Source organism: Brienomyrus brachyistius, chromosome 2, assembly GCF_023856365.1.
Source record: "Brienomyrus brachyistius isolate T26 chromosome 2, BBRACH_0.4, whole genome shotgun sequence".
NCBI classification, from domain to species: Eukaryota; Metazoa; Chordata; class Actinopteri; order Osteoglossiformes; family Mormyridae; genus Brienomyrus; species Brienomyrus brachyistius.
The window spans coordinates 11,959,806-11,975,795 of record NC_064534.1 but is presented as its reverse complement, the minus strand read 5'-3'; the positions used below and the strand labels follow the sequence as shown (position 1 = coordinate 11,975,795).

Here is a 15,990-nt window from a genome sequence, read left to right as displayed (position 1 = left end):
AACACTATCATAACATAATAGATCCTAATGGGGACTTGGAATGGTGTAGTTGTGGTAAGACATTCACTTTCATTTATGTATCTGTAATGGTCATAACTAATTAGTTGATGGTTTTTAAATATAAAAGTAATAAAGAGCCAGCTCTCTCACAACTGTTTAGAAGTTGTTTTGAAGAGTCATTAACCAGTGACTCAAAGAATTACATGTGACTCGTAGCTAGACATGGGGAATTAGCTCAAATGGTAGAGCGCTAGCTTAGCATGCGAGAGGTAGCGGGATCGATACCCGCATTCTCCAGTGTTTCAGTTGTTGGACCAAGGAAACTCACCAGAAATACCAAACTTCACATACCATCAAGGAGGTGTTCTCCACCACAGCCACAACAAACAACTTCCCTTGGTATCAGCAACTCTCAGCTTTGCACAGCCATACTACCCTAAAGGAAAACCCCCAAGAAAAAATACCACCATGTATTCAAAATAATGCAGTAGCCATTTCCAGAAACACTATCGTAACATAATAGATCCTAATGGGGACTTGGAATGGTGTAGTTGTGGTAACACATTCACTTCCATTTATGTATCTGTAATGGTCATAACTAATTAGTTGATGGTTTTTAAATATAAAAGTAATGAAGAGCCAGCTCTCTCACAACTGTTTAGAAGTTGTTTTGAAGAGTCATTAACCAGTGACTCAAGGGATCACATGTGACTCTTAGACAAACATGGGGAATTAGCTCAAATGGTAGAGCGCTTGCTTCGCATGCGAGAGGTAGTGGGATCGATACCCGCATTCTTCAGTGTTTCAGCTGTTGGACCAAGGAAACTCACCATGAATACCAAACTTCACATACCGTCAAGGAGGTGTTCTCCACCACAGCCACGACTAACAACTTCCCTTAGTATCAGCAACCCTCAGCTTTGCACAGCCATACTACCCTAAAGGAAAACCCCCAAGAAAAAATACCACCATGTATTCAAAATAATGCAGTAGCCATTTCCAGAAACACTCTCATAACATAATAGATCCTAATGGGGACTTGGAATGGTGTAGTTGTGGTAACACATTCACTTTCATTTATGTATATGTAATGGTCATAACTAATTAGTTGATGGTTTTTAAATATAAAAGTAATAAAGAGCCAGCGCTCTCACAACTGTTTAGAAGTTGTTTTGAAGAGTCATTAACCAGTGACTCAAAGGATTACATGTGAGCCTTAGCTAAACATGGGGAATTAGCTCAAATGGTAGAGCGCTCGCTTCGCATGTGAGAGGTAGCGGGATCGATACCCGCATTCTCCAGTGTTTTAGCTGTTGGACCAAGGAAACTCACCAGAAATACCAAACTTCACATACCGTCAAGGAGGTGTTCTCCACCACAGCCACAACAAACAACTTCCCTTAGTATCAGCAACCCTCAGCTTTGCACAGCCATACTACCCTAAAGGAAAACCCCCAAGAAAAAATACCACCATGTATTCAAAATAATGCAGTAGCCATTTCCAGAAACACTATCATAGCATAATAGATCCTAATGGGGACTTGGAATGGTGTAGTTGTGGTAACACATTCACTTTCATTTATGTATCTGTAATGGTCATAACTAATTAGTTGATGGTTTTTAAATATAAAAGTAATAAAGAGCCAGCGCTCTCACAACTGTTTAGAAGTTGTTTTGAAGAGTCATTAACCAGTGACTCAAAGGATTACATGTGAGCCTTAGCTAAACATGGGGAATTAGCTCAAATGGTAGAGCGCTCGCTTAGCATGCGAGAGGTAGCGGGATTGATACCCGCATTCTCCAGTGTTTTAGCTGTTGGACCAAGGAAACTCACCAGAAATACCAAACTTCACATACCATCAAGGAGGTGTTCTCCACCACAGCCACAACAAACAACTTCCCTTGGTATCAGCAACCCTCAGCTTTGCACAGCCAAACTACCCTAAAGGAAAACCCCCACGTATTCAAAATAATGCAGTAGCCATTTCCAGAAACACTATCATAACATAATAGATCCTAATGGGGACTTGGAATGGTGTAGTTGTGGTAACACATTCACTTTCATTTATGTATCTGTAATGGTCATAACTAATTAGTTGATGGTTTTTAAATATAAAAGTAATAAAGAGCCAGCTCTCTCACAACTGTTTAGAAGTTGTTTTGAAGAGTCATTAACCAGTGACTCAAGGGATCACATGTGACTCTTAGATAAACATGGGGAATTAGCTCAAATGGTAGAGCGCTTGCTTCGCATGCGAGAGGTAGTGGGATCGATACCCGCATTCTTCAGTGTTTCAGCTGTTGGACCAAGGAAACTCACCATGAATACCAAACTTCACATACCGTCAAGGAGGTGTTCTCCACCACAGCCACGACTAACAACTTCCCTTAGTATCAGCAACCCTCAGCTTTGCACAGCCATACTACCCTAAAGGAAAACCCCCAAGAAAAAATACCACCATGTATTCAAAATAATGCAGTAGCCATTTCCAGAAACACTCTCATAACATAATAGATCCTAATGGGGACTTGGAATGGTGTAGTTGTGGTAACACATTCACTTTCATTTATGTATATGTAATGGTCATAACTAATTAGTTGATGGTTTTTAAATATAAAAGTAATAAAGAGCCAGCGCTCTCACAACTGTTTAGAAGTTGTTTTGAAGAGTCATTAACCAGTGACTCAAAGGATTACATGTGAGCCTTAGCTAAACATGGGGAATTAGCTCAAATGGTAGAGCGCTCGCTTCGCATGTGAGAGGTAGCGGGATCGATACCCGCATTCTCCAGTGTTTTAGCTGTTGGACCAAGGAAACTCACCAGAAATACCAAACTTCACATACCGTCAAGGAGGTGTTCTCCACCACAGCCACAACAAACAACTTCCCTTAGTATCAGCAACCCTCAGCTTTGCACAGCCATACTACCCTAAAGGAAAACCCCCAAGAAAAAATACCACCATGTATTCAAAATAATGCAGTAGCCATTTCCAGAAACACTATCATAACATAATAGATCCTAATGGGGACTTGGAATGGTGTAGTTGTGGTAACACATTCACTTTCATTTATGTATCTGTAATGGTCATAACTAATTAGTTGATGGTTTTTAAATATAAAAGTAATAAAGAGCCAGCGCTCTCACAACTGTTTAGAAGTTGTTTTGAAGAGTCATTAACCAGTGACTCAAAGGATTACATGTGAGCCTTAGCTAAACATGGGGAATTAGCTCAAATGGTAGAGCGCTCGCTTAGCATGCGAGAGGTAGCGGGATCGATACCCGCATTCTCCAGTGTTTTAGCTGTTGGACCAAGGAAACTCACCAGAAATACCAAACTTCACATACCATCAAGGAGGTGTTCTCCACCACAGCCACAACAAACAACTTCCCTTGGTATCAGCAACCCTCAGCTTTGCACAGCCAAACTACCCTAAAGGAAAACCCCCACGTATTCAAAATAATGCAGTAGCCATTTCCAGAAACACTATCATAACATAATAGATCCTAATGGGGACTTGGAATGGTGTAGTTGTGGTAACACATTCACTTTCATTTATATATCTGTAATGGTCATAACTAATTAGTTGATGGTTTTTAAATATAAAAGTAATAAAGAGCCAGCTCTCTCACAACTGTTTAGAAGTTGTTTTGAAGAGTCATTAACCAGTGACTCAAAGAATTACATGTGACTCTTAGCTAGACATGGGGAATTAGCTCAAATGGTGGAGCGCTCGCTTAGCATGCGAGAGGTAGCGGGATCGATACCCGCATTCTCCAGTGTTTCAGTTGTTGGACCAAGGAAACTCACCAGAAATACCAAACTTCACATACCATCAAGGAGGTGTTCTCCACCACAGCCACAACAAACAACTTCCCTTGGTATCAGCAACTCTCAGCTTTGCACAGCCATACTACCCTAAAGGAAAACCCCCAAGAAAAAATACCACCATGTATTCAAAATAATGCAGTAGCCATTTCCAGAAACACTATCGCAACATAATAGATCCTAATGGGGACTTGGAATGGTGTAGTTGTGGTAACACATTCACTTCCATTTATGTATCTGTAATGGTCATAACTAATTAGTTGATGGCTTTTTAAATATAAAAGTAATAAAGAGCCAGCTCTCTCACAACTGTTTAGAAGTTGTTTTGAAGAGTCATTAACCAGTGACTCAAAGAATTACATGTGACTCGTAGCTAGACATGGGGAATTAGCTCAAATGGTAGAGCGCTCGCTTAGCATGCGAGAGGTAGCGGGATCGATACCCGCATTCTCCAGTGTTTCAGTTGTTGGACCAAGGAAACTCACCAGAAATACCAAACTTCACATACCATCAAGGAGGTGTTCTCCACCACAGCCACGACTAACAACTTCCCTTAGTATCAGCAACCCTCAGCTTTGCACAGCCATACTACCCTAAAGGAAAACCCCCAAGAAAAAATACCACCATGTATTCAAAATTTCCAGAAACACTCTCATAACATAATAGATCCTAATGGGGACTTGGAATGGTGTAGTTGTGGTAACACATTCACTTTCATTTATGTATCTGTAATGGTCATAACTAATTAGTTGATGGTTTTTAAATATAAAAGTAATAAAGAGCCAGCGCTCTCACAACTGTTTAGAAGTTGTTTTGAAGAGTCATTAACCAGTGACTCAAAGGATTACATGTGAGCCTTAGCTAAACATGGGGAATTAGCTCAAATGGTAGAGCGCTCGCTTAGCATGCGAGAGGTAGCGGGATCGATACCCGCATTCTCCAGTGTTTCAGCTGTTGGACCAAGGAAACTCACCATGAATACCAAAGTTCACATACCGTCAAGGAGGTGTTCTCCACCACAGCCACGACTAACAACTTCCCTTAGTATCAGCAACCCTCAGCTTTGCACAGCCATACTACCCTAAAGGAAAACCCCCAAGAAAAAATACCACCATGTATTCAAAATAATGCAGTAGCCATTTCCAGAAACACTATCATAACATAATAGATCCTAATGGGGACTTGGAATGGTGTAGTTGTGGTAACACATTCACTTTCATTTATGTATCTGTAATGGTCATAACTAATTAGTTGATGGTTTTTAAATATAAAAGTAATAAAGAGCCAGCGCTCTCACAACTGTTTAGAAGTTGTTTTGAAGAGTCATTAACCAGTGACTCAAAGGATTACATGTGAGCCTTAGCTAAACATGGGGAATTAGCTCAAATGGTAGAGCGCTCGCTTCGCATGTGAGAGGTAGCGGGATCGATACCCGCATTCTCCAGTGTTTTAGCCGTTGGACCAAGGAAACTCACCAGAAATACCAAACTTCACATACCGTCAAGGAGGTGTTCTCCACCACAGCCACAACAAACAACTTCCCTTAGTATCAGCAACCCTCAGCTTTGCACAGCCATACTACCCTAAAGGAAAACCCCCAAGAAAAAATACCACCATGTATTCAAAATAATGCAGTAGCCATTTCCAGAAACACTATCATAACATAATAGATCCTAATGGGGACTTGGAATGGTGTAGTTGTGGTAACACATTCACTTTCATTTATGTATCTGTAATGGTCATAACTAATTAGTTGATGGTTTTTAAATATAAAAGTAATAAAGAGCCAGCGCTCTCACAACTGTTTAGAAGTTGTTTTGAAGAGTCATTAACCAGTGACTCAAAGGATTACATGTGAGCCTTAGCTAAACATGGGGAATTAGCTCAAATGGTAGAGCGCTCGCTTAGCATGCGAGAGGTAGCGGGATCGATACCCGCATTCTCCAGTGTTTTAGCTGTTGGACCAAGGAAACTCACCAGAAATACCAAACTTCACATACCATCAAGGAGGTGTTCTCCACCACAGCCACAACAAACAACTTCCCTTGGTATCAGCAACCCTCAGCTTTGCACAGCCAAACTACCCTAAAGGAAAACCCCCACGTATTCAAAATAATGCAGTAGCCATTTCCAGAAACACTATCATAACATAATAGATCCTAATGGGGACTTGGAATGGTGTAGTTGTGGTAACACATTCACTTTCATTTATGTATCTGTAATGGTCATAACTAATTAGTTGATGGTTTTTAAATATAAAAGTAATAAAGAGCCAGCTCTCTCACAACTGTTTAGAAGTTGTTTTGAAGAGTCATTAACCAGTGACTCAAAGAATTACATGTGACTCGTAGCTAGACATGGGGAATTAGCTCAAATGGTAGAGCGCTCGCTTAGCATGCGAGAGGTAGCGGGATCGATACCCGCATTCTCCAGTGTTTCAGTTGTTGGACCAAGGAAACTCACCAGAAATACCAAACTTCACATACCATCAAGGAGGTGTTCTCCACCACAGCCACAACAAACAACTTCCCTTGGTATCAGCAACTCTCAGCTTTGCACAGCCATACTACCCTAAAGGAAAACCCCCAAGAAAAAATACCACCATGTATTCAAAATAATGCAGTAGCCATTTCCAGAAACACTATCGTAACATAATAGATCCTAATGGGGACTTGGAATGGTGTAGTTGTGGTAACACATTCACTTCCATTTATGTATCTGTAATGGTCATAACTAATTAGTTGATGGTTTTTAAATATAAAAGTAATGAAGAGCCAGCTCTCTCACAACTGTTTAGAAGTTGTTTTGAAGAGTCATTAACCAGTGACTCAAGGGATCACATGTGACTCTTAGATAAACATGGGGAATTAGCTCAAATGGTAGAGCGCTTGCTTCGCATGCGAGAGGTAGTGGGATCGATACCCGCATTCTTCAGTGTTTCAGCTGTTGGACCAAGGAAACTCACCATGAATACCAAACTTCACATACCGTCAAGGAGGTGTTCTCCACCACAGCCACGACTAACAACTTCCCTTAGTATCAGCAACCCTCAGCTTTGCACAGCCATACTACCCTAAAGGAAAACCCCCAAGAAAAAATACCACCATGTATTCAAAATAATGCAGTAGCCATTTCCAGAAACACTCTCATAACATAATAGATCCTAATGGGGACTTGGAATGGTGTAGTTGTGGTAACACATTCACTTTCATTTATGTATATGTAATGGTCATAACTAATTAGTTGATGGTTTTTAAATATAAAAGTAATAAAGAGCCAGCGCTCTCACAACTGTTTAGAAGTTGTTTTGAAGAGTCATTAACCAGTGACTCAAAGGATTACATGTGAGCCTTAGCTAAACATGGGGAATTAGCTCAAATGGTAGAGCGCTCGCTTCGCATGTGAGAGGTAGCGGGATCGATACCCGCATTCTCCAGTGTTTTAGCCGTTGGACCAAGGAAACTCACCAGAAATACCAAACTTCACATACCGTCAAGGAGGTGTTCTCCACCACAGCCACAACAAACAACTTCCCTTAGTATCAGCAACCCTCAGCTTTGCACAGCCATACTACCCTAAAGGAAAACCCCCAAGAAAAAATACCACCATGTATTCAAAATAATGCAGTAGCCATTTCCAGAAACACTATCATAACATAATAGATCCTAATGGGGACTTGGAATGGTGTAGTTGTGGTAACACATTCACTTTCATTTATGTATCTGTAATGGTCATAACTAATTAGTTGATGGTTTTTAAATATAAAAGTAATAAAGAGCCAGCGCTCTCACAACTGTTTAGAAGTTGTTTTGAAGAGTCATTAACCAGTGACTCAAAGGATTACATGTGAGCCTTAGCTAAACATGGGGAATTAGCTCAAATGGTAGAGCGCTCGCTTAGCATGCGAGAGGTAGCGGGATCGATACCCGCATTCTCCAGTGTTTTAGCTGTTGGACCAAGGAAACTCACCAGAAATACCAAACTTCACATACCATCAAGGAGGTGTTCTCCACCACAGCCACAACAAACAACTTCCCTTGGTATCAGCAACCCTCAGCTTTGCACAGCCAAACTACCCTAAAGGAAAACCCCCACGTATTCAAAATAATGCAGTAGCCATTTCCAGAAACACTATCATAACATAATAGATCCTAATGGGGACTTGGAATGGTGTAGTTGTGGTAACACATTCACTTTCATTTATGTATCTGTAATGGTCATAACTAATTAGTTGATGGTTTTTAAATATAAAAGTAATAAAGAGCCAGCTCTCTCACAACTGTTTAGAAGTTGTTTTGAAGAGTCATTAACCAGTGACTCAAAGAATTACATGTGACTCGTAGCTAGACATGGGGAATTAGCTCAAATGGTAGAGCGCTCGCTTAGCATGCGAGAGGTAGCGGGATCGATACCCGCATTCTCCAGTGTTTCAGTTGTTGGACCAAGGAAACTCACCAGAAATACCAAACTTCACATACCATCAAGGAGGTGTTCTCCACCACAGCCACAACAAACAACTTCCCTTGGTATCAGCAACTCTCAGCTTTGCACAGCCATACTACCCTAAAGGAAAACCCCCAAGAAAAAATACCACCATGTATTCAAAATAATGCAGTAGCCATTTCCAGAAACACTATCGTAACATAATAGATCCTAATGGGGACTTGGAATGGTGTAGTTGTGGTAACACATTCACTTCCATTTATGTATCTGTAATGGTCATAACTAATTAGTTGATGGTTTTTAAATATAAAAGTAATGAAGAGCCAGCTCTCTCACAACTGTTTAGAAGTTGTTTTGAAGAGTCATTAACCAGTGACTCAAGGGATCACATGTGACTCTTAGATAAACATGGGGAATTAGCTCAAATGGTAGAGCGCTTGCTTCGCATGCGAGAGGTAGTGGGATCGATACCCGCATTCTTCAGTGTTTCAGCTGTTGGACCAAGGAAACTCACCATGAATACCAAACTTCACATACCGTCAAGGAGGTGTTCTCCACCACAGCCACGACTAACAACTTCCCTTAGTATCAGCAACCCTCAGCTTTGCACAGCCATACTACCCTAAAGGAAAACCCCCAAGAAAAAATACCACCATGTATTCAAAATAATGCAGTAGCCATTTCCAGAAACACTCTCATAACATAATAGATCCTAATGGGGACTTGGAATGGTGTAGTTGTGGTAACACATTCACTTTCATTTATGTATATGTAATGGTCATAACTAATTAGTTGATGGTTTTTAAATATAAAAGTAATAAAGAGCCAGCGCTCTCACAACTGTTTAGAAGTTGTTTTGAAGAGTCATTAACCAGTGACTCAAAGGATTACATGTGAGCCTTAGCTAAACATGGGGAATTAGCTCAAATGGTAGAGCGCTCGCTTCGCAGGTGAGAGGTAGCGGGATCGATACCCGCATTCTCCAGTGTTTTAGCTGTTGGACCAAGGAAACTCACCAGAAATACCAAACTTCACATACCGTCAAGGAGGTGTTCTCCACCACAGCCACAACAAACAACTTCCCTTAGTATCAGCAACCCTCAGCTTTGCACAGCCATACTACCCTAAAGGAAAACCCCCAAGAAAAAATACCACCATGTATTCAAAATAATGCAGTAGCCATTTCCAGAAACACTATCATAACATAATAGATCCTAATGGGGACTTGGAATGGTGTAGTTGTGGTAACACATTCACTTTCATTTATGTATCTGTAATGGTCATAACTAATTAGTTGATGGTTTTTAAATATAAAAGTAATAAAGAGCCAGCGCTCTCACAACTGTTTAGAAGTTGTTTTGAAGAGTCATTAACCAGTGACTCAAAGGATTACATGTGAGCCTTAGCTAAACATGGGGAATTAGCTCAAATGGTAGAGCGCTCGCTTAGCATGCGAGAGGTAGCGGGATCGATACCCGCATTCTCCAGTGTTTTAGCTGTTGGACCAAGGAAACTCACCAGAAATACCAAACTTCACATACCATCAAGGAGGTGTTCTCCACCACAGCCACAACAAACAACTTCCCTTGGTATCAGCAACCCTCAGCTTTGCACAGCCAAACTACCCTAAAGGAAAACCCCCACGTATTCAAAATAATGCAGTAGCCATTTCCAGAAACACTATCATAACATAATAGATCCTAATGGGGACTTGGAATGGTGTAGTTGTGGTAACACATTCACTTTCATTTATGTATCTGTAATGGTCATAACTAATTAGTTGATGGTTTTTAAATATAAAAGTAATAAAGAGCCAGCTCTCTCACAACTGTTTAGAAGTTGTTTTGAAGAGTCATTAACCAGTGACTCAAAGAATTACATGTGACTCTTAGCTAGACATGGGGAATTAGCTCAAATGGTGGAGCGCTCGCTTAGCATGCGAGAGGTAGCGGGATCGATACCCGCATTCTCCAGTGTTTCAGTTGTTGGACCAAGGAAACTCACCAGAAATACCAAACTTCACATACCATCAAGGAGGTGTTCTCCACCACAGCCACAACAAACAACTTCCCTTGGTATCAGCAACTCTCAGCTTTGCACAGCCATACTACCCTAAAGGAAAACCCCCAAGAAAAAATACCACCATGTATTCAAAATAATGCAGTAGCCATTTCCAGAAACACTATCGTAACATAATAGATCCTAATGGGGACTTGGAATGGTGTAGTTGTGGTAACACATTCACTTCCATTTATGTATCTGTAATGGTCATAACTAATTAGTTGATGGTTTTTAAATATAAAAGTAATAAAGAGCCAGCTCTCTCACAACTGTTTAGAAGTTGTTTTGAAGAGTCATTAACCAGTGACTCAAAGAATTACATGTGACTCTTAGCTAGACATGGGGAATTAGCTCAAATGGTAGAGCGCTCGCTTAGCATGCGAGAGGTAGCGGGATCGATACCCGCATTCTCCAGTGTTTCAGTTGTTGGACCAAGGAAACTCACCAGAAATACCAAACTTCACATACCATCAAGGAGGTGTTCTCCACCACAGCCACAACAAACAACTTCCCTTGGTATCAGCAACTCTCAGCTTTGCACAGCCATACTACCCTAAAGGAAAACCCCCAAGAAAAAATACCACCATGTATTCAAAATAATGCAGTAGCCATTTCCAGAAACACTATCGTAACATAATAGATCCTAATGGGGACTTGGAATGGTGTAGTTGTGGTAACACATTCACTTCCATTTATGTATCTGTAATGGTCATAACTAATTAGTTGATGGTTTTTAAATATAAAAGTAATGAAGAGCCAGCTCTCTCACAACTGTTTAGAAGTTGTTTTGAAGAGTCATTAACCAGTGACTCAAGGGATCACATGTGACTCTTAGATAAACATGGGGAATTAGCTCAAATGGTAGAGCGCTCGCTTAGCATGCGAGAGGTAGCGGGATCGATACCCGCATTCTCCAGTGTTTCAGCTGTTGGACCAAGGAAACTCACCATGAATACCAAACTTCACATACCGTCAAGGAGGTGTTCTCCACCACAGCCACGACTAACAACTTCCCTTAGTATCAGCAACCCTCAGCTTTGCACAGCCATACTACCCTAAAGGAAAACCCCCAAGAAAAAATACCACCATGTATTCAAAATAATGCAGTAGCCATTTCCAGAAACACTATCATAACATAATAGATCCTAATGGGGACTTGTAATGGTGTAGTTGTGGTAACACATTCACTTTCATTTATGTATCTGTAATGGTCATAAGTAATTAGTTGATGGTTTTTAAATATAAAAGTAATAAAGAGCCAGCTCTCTCACAACTGTTTAGAAGTTGTTTTGAAGACTCATTAACCAGTGACTCAAAGGATTACATGTGACTCTTAAATAAACATGGGGAATTAGCTCAAATGGTAGAGCGCTTGCTTCGCATGTGAGCGATAGCGGGATCGATACCCGCATTCTCTAGTGTTTTAGCTGTTGGACCAAGGAAACTCACAATGAATACCAAACTTCACATACCGTCAAGGAGGTGTTCTCCACCACAGCCACGACAAACAACTTCCCTTGGTATCAGCAACCCTCAGCTTTGCACAGCCATACTACCCTAAAGGAAAACCCCCAAGAAAAAATACCACCATGTATTCAAAATAATGCAGTAGCCATTTCCAGAAACACTATCATAACATAATAGATCCTAATGGGGACTTGGAATGGTGTAGTTGTGGTAACACATTCACTTCTATTTATGTATCTGTAATGGTCATAACTAATTAGTTGATGGTTTTTAATTATAAAAGTAATACAGAGCCAGCTCTCTCACAACTGTTTAGAAGTTGTTTTGAAGAGTCATTAACCAGTGACTCTAAGAATTACATATCAAGCATAATTTGACAGGGGGAATAAGCTCAAGTAACTACCCATCCACCCATTTTCCAAACCACTTATCCTACTGGGTCGCGGGAGGTCCGGAGCCTATCTCAGAAGCACTGGGCACGAGGCAGGGAACAACCCAGGATGGGGGGCCAGTCCATCGCAAGGCCCTCCCCCCTCACTGGCCCAGTTTTCCTGTCTTACGGCAGATGAGATCATGAAAGTCATCTCATCTTCCAACCCTACCACCTGCCCACTTGATCCAATCCCTTCTGCATTGTTTCAGACAATCTCTCTAGACCTTCTCCCCTTCATTACGACTATCATTAATGGCTCCATAACCTCCGGTCATGTACCAACAGCATTCAAAATAGCCAGGGTCATTCCCATCCTAAAAAAACCCACTCTAAATCCCTCAGACACTTGCAACTACCGACCAGTATCGCTTCTTTCCTTCCTTTCAAAAATCCTTGAACGTACAGTCTACAACCAGCTTTCTCTCTATCTCTCTCAGAACAACCTCCAGGATCCTAATCAGTCTGGCTTTAATGCAGCTCACTCTACAGAGACTGCCCTCTTTGCAGTCACTGAGAAGCTACATGCTGCCAGATCGGCCAAACTGTCATCTGTCCTCATCCTTCTTGACCTATCAGCAGCATTTGACACGGTCAACCACAAAACTCTCCTATCCATCCTTAGGAGTCTTGGCATTGGTGGCCTGGCCTGGCGCTGGCTGGCTTCCTACCTAGAAGGCCGAACATACCAAGTGACATGGAATGGATCCACATCTACTCCACGTTGTCTTTCCACCGGTGTCCCTCAGGGCTCGGTTCTTGGCCCTCTCCTATTCTCCCTCTACACTAAATCTCTTGGCCAAGTTATATCCTCACATGGCTTCTCCTACCACTGCTATGCCGATGACACTCAACTCATCCTCTCCTTCCCTCCCTCAGACACTCATGTCTCCACTAAGATCTCTACATGCTTGGCAGACATCTCATCTTGGATGACCACTCACCAGCTAAAACTCAACACTAGTAAAACTGAGCTGCTTTACATCCCGGCTGACTCATCCCCCCTTCCAGGACCTTGCGATCTCTTTCGACAACTCCCTGATCCGTCCTTCGGTTTCTGCTAGAAACCTTGGAGTTACCATAGATGATCGGTTGTCATTTTCCTCACATATCGCCAGTCTTTCTCACTCTTGTCGGTTTCTCCTCTTTAACATCAGGAGGATACGTCCATTTCTTTCCACTCAGGCTACCCAGATACTCGTCCAGTCCCTCGTCATCTCACGCCTTGACTACTGTAACTCGCTTCTAGCAGGTTTACCACTGAGCGCCATCCGTCCCCTCCAACTGATTCAGAATGCAGCTGCTCGTCTTGTTTTCAACCTTCCCAAGTTCTCCCACACCACTCCTTTGCTGCGCTCCCTCCACTGGCTTCCTGTAGCTGCACGCATCAGATTCAAAACACTGATGCTCGCATACAAAGCCAAAAATTCTCTGGCACCATCCTACCTAAAGGACCTCATCACACCCTGCTCTGCACCACGATCTCTCCGATCCTCCAGCACTGCTCGACTGGTCCCTCCTCCCCTCAAGGCACAAGGAAGACACGCATCTCGGCTCTTCTCTGTCCTGGCACCTAATTGGTGGAATGAACTCCCCCTAGATGTCCGAACAGCTGAATCCTTGACTGTCTTCAAGCGACGACTCAAAACTTTTCTTTTTCAGAAATACCTGATGTAGAACTTCTATATTCTTTCTCGACTCTTATTCTGGTGTGTGTTTTAAAAAAAATAAAAATAAAAAAATAAAAAATTCTGCACTACTCAATGGAGTTCTCAGAGATAGTATTCATAGCTTGGGTCCTTATTGAGCTAGCATCGGAAATTCATTGCAGAGTCTCAAAGCACTTATGTAAGTCGCTCTGGCTAAGGGCGTCTGCCAAATCCTGTAAATGTAAATGTAAGGCACACTCACACGCCATGTGCTCTCACATGCACACCTACGGGCAATTTAGCAAGTCCAATTAGCTTCAGCATGTTTTTGGACTGTGGGGGGAAACCGGTGTACCTGGAGGAAACCCCACGACGACATAGGGAGAACATGCAAACTCCACACACATGTGACCCAGGCGGAGATTCGAACCCAGGTGTGAGGCAACAGTGCTAACCACTGCACCACCATGCCGCCCCCATCAAGTAACTATGTATACCTAAATCATGAAAAATTCAAGTAATGATTTTCAGTCCCATAGTTTTCCATACTGATAAGGAGATGTAAGAGAGGCAGTGCTCAGGACTCACGCAGCTTTGAAAACGTGAGTTGACGGTTTTGATCTGCTTTGCCTTTGATCACCGTTTCACGTAAACGGCGCTATTTCAATGAGAATTCATTACCAAACAGTAGAAATGTCAAAATGCAATTCATTTGAAATTCATACACTGATGAAATATAGCCTTTTTCCAACTAACTTTTTTTTTTATGATTATCACAACACAGGTAATTAAGGGGCCTCAGAAATCTACCTATTCTGTCTATAAGAAGAGCATATGTACATAATAATAAAGCTCATGTTACATGTTTATTTTCAGAATTTACTTTTTGTTTCTGACTTCATAAATGGTGCTTTAAAATCTGGCAGCAGAGACATTTAAACACAGTTGCATATACAGCACTTTCCTATGGCAAGCCATTTCAGCTTTAATTAATTTCTAGAAGATATCATAAGTTCAGTTCTAACTAGTTACAATGCAAATTCTTGGTATCAAAAATTTGATTGTGACCAGTTATAACCTGTATTTCTGATGTGAAATATTCAACTTCAACAAAAAACGTAAAACGCATATATTGATTTTGGACATTCAATTTTTTATTAAAATACCAGTTCTTGATACTGGAAATTCTGTTTTAGCTACTGATACTCACAGCGTTTTTCACATTCATTCCAGTGTGAGTTGGAATTTGAACTACTAAAAATGCCAAATTCTGTATATAAGACATTCAATTGTAACTAGCTGTAACTGAAACTGAATTACAACTGATTAGAACGGGCATTGGGGTGGCATGGTGGTGCAGTGGTTAGCACTGTTGCCTCACATCTCTGGGACCTGGGTTCGAGTCTCCGCCTGGGTCACATGTGTGTGGAGTTTGCATGTTCTCCCCGTGTCGTTGTGGGGTTTCCTCCAGGTACTCTGGTTTCCCCCCACAGTCCAAAAACATGCTGAGGCTAATTGGAGTTGCTAAATTGGCCGTAGGTGTGCACGTGTGTGTGAATGGTGTGTGAGTGTGCCCTGCGATGGGCTGGCCCCCTGTCCTGGGTTGTTCCCTGCCTCATGCCCATTGCTTCTGGGATAGGCTCCGGACCCCCCCGCGACCCAGTAGGATAAGCGGTTTGGAAGATGGATGGATAGAACTGGCATTATAACTAGTTACAAGTGAATGTCTTATATAAAGATTTTGCATTCTTAGTAGTTATAATTCTCTGTGTGTGTGTGTAATACAATAATACAATAATATATCTATAATATAAATCTGTAACATAGCAGCATGGGTCTTATTTACAGTTGCAAGACAAAGCTTGTGAATCCATTGGATTTATCAATTTTCTGAACAAATGGTTCCTAAAATGAGATCACATTTCACTAGCCAAGCAGACATCCATGTAAAGTTTTCCTCACAATGGTATAATTGTGACCTGTGCTGACAAAATGAGTCACAATGAGGAGTTATTATTATTTTTAGATTCTCCTTTTTAAAACCTTCAAAATGATGTATGGTTTGTTCAGACAAAAAATTGTCGGACAAAAAATGACTGAGTTACATCCGTT

General features: G+C 41.4%; 15 non-coding genes across 15 annotated transcripts; all 15 read left to right on the top strand.

The window, feature by feature from the left end:
- The first annotated feature begins 1,228 nt into the window (after positions 1 to 1,228).
- Positions 1,229 to 1,301, top strand: trnaa-cgc (transfer RNA alanine (anticodon CGC)). The gene has a single exon. It is a non-coding gene; the product is annotated as a tRNA-Ala (tRNA).
- Positions 1,302 to 1,730: 429 nt separating this feature from the next.
- Positions 1,731 to 1,803, top strand: trnaa-agc (transfer RNA alanine (anticodon AGC)). The gene has a single exon. It is a non-coding gene; the product is annotated as a tRNA-Ala (tRNA).
- A 915-nt stretch (positions 1,804 to 2,718) lies between these two features.
- trnaa-cgc (transfer RNA alanine (anticodon CGC)) lies at positions 2,719 to 2,791 on the top strand. Its single transcript has one exon. It is a non-coding gene; the product is annotated as a tRNA-Ala (tRNA).
- A 429-nt stretch (positions 2,792 to 3,220) lies between these two features.
- On the top strand, positions 3,221 to 3,293 carry trnaa-agc (transfer RNA alanine (anticodon AGC)). The gene has a single exon. It is a non-coding gene; the product is annotated as a tRNA-Ala (tRNA).
- A 916-nt stretch (positions 3,294 to 4,209) lies between these two features.
- Positions 4,210 to 4,282, top strand: trnaa-agc (transfer RNA alanine (anticodon AGC)). Its single transcript has one exon. It is a non-coding gene; the product is annotated as a tRNA-Ala (tRNA).
- A 415-nt stretch (positions 4,283 to 4,697) lies between these two features.
- Positions 4,698 to 4,770, top strand: trnaa-agc (transfer RNA alanine (anticodon AGC)). The gene has a single exon. It is a non-coding gene; the product is annotated as a tRNA-Ala (tRNA).
- Positions 4,771 to 5,199: 429 nt separating this feature from the next.
- On the top strand, positions 5,200 to 5,272 carry trnaa-cgc (transfer RNA alanine (anticodon CGC)). Its single transcript has one exon. It is a non-coding gene; the product is annotated as a tRNA-Ala (tRNA).
- Positions 5,273 to 5,701: 429 nt separating this feature from the next.
- trnaa-agc (transfer RNA alanine (anticodon AGC)) lies at positions 5,702 to 5,774 on the top strand. Its single transcript has one exon. It is a non-coding gene; the product is annotated as a tRNA-Ala (tRNA).
- A 413-nt stretch (positions 5,775 to 6,187) lies between these two features.
- trnaa-agc (transfer RNA alanine (anticodon AGC)) lies at positions 6,188 to 6,260 on the top strand. The gene has a single exon. It is a non-coding gene; the product is annotated as a tRNA-Ala (tRNA).
- Positions 6,261 to 7,191: 931 nt separating this feature from the next.
- trnaa-cgc (transfer RNA alanine (anticodon CGC)) lies at positions 7,192 to 7,264 on the top strand. Its single transcript has one exon. It is a non-coding gene; the product is annotated as a tRNA-Ala (tRNA).
- A 429-nt stretch (positions 7,265 to 7,693) lies between these two features.
- On the top strand, positions 7,694 to 7,766 carry trnaa-agc (transfer RNA alanine (anticodon AGC)). Its single transcript has one exon. It is a non-coding gene; the product is annotated as a tRNA-Ala (tRNA).
- Positions 7,767 to 8,179: 413 nt separating this feature from the next.
- Positions 8,180 to 8,252, top strand: trnaa-agc (transfer RNA alanine (anticodon AGC)). Its single transcript has one exon. It is a non-coding gene; the product is annotated as a tRNA-Ala (tRNA).
- Positions 8,253 to 9,685: 1,433 nt separating this feature from the next.
- trnaa-agc (transfer RNA alanine (anticodon AGC)) lies at positions 9,686 to 9,758 on the top strand. Its single transcript has one exon. It is a non-coding gene; the product is annotated as a tRNA-Ala (tRNA).
- A 915-nt stretch (positions 9,759 to 10,673) lies between these two features.
- trnaa-agc (transfer RNA alanine (anticodon AGC)) lies at positions 10,674 to 10,746 on the top strand. Its single transcript has one exon. It is a non-coding gene; the product is annotated as a tRNA-Ala (tRNA).
- A 429-nt stretch (positions 10,747 to 11,175) lies between these two features.
- On the top strand, positions 11,176 to 11,248 carry trnaa-agc (transfer RNA alanine (anticodon AGC)). The gene has a single exon. It is a non-coding gene; the product is annotated as a tRNA-Ala (tRNA).
- Positions 11,249 to 15,990: the final 4,742 nt, after the last annotated feature.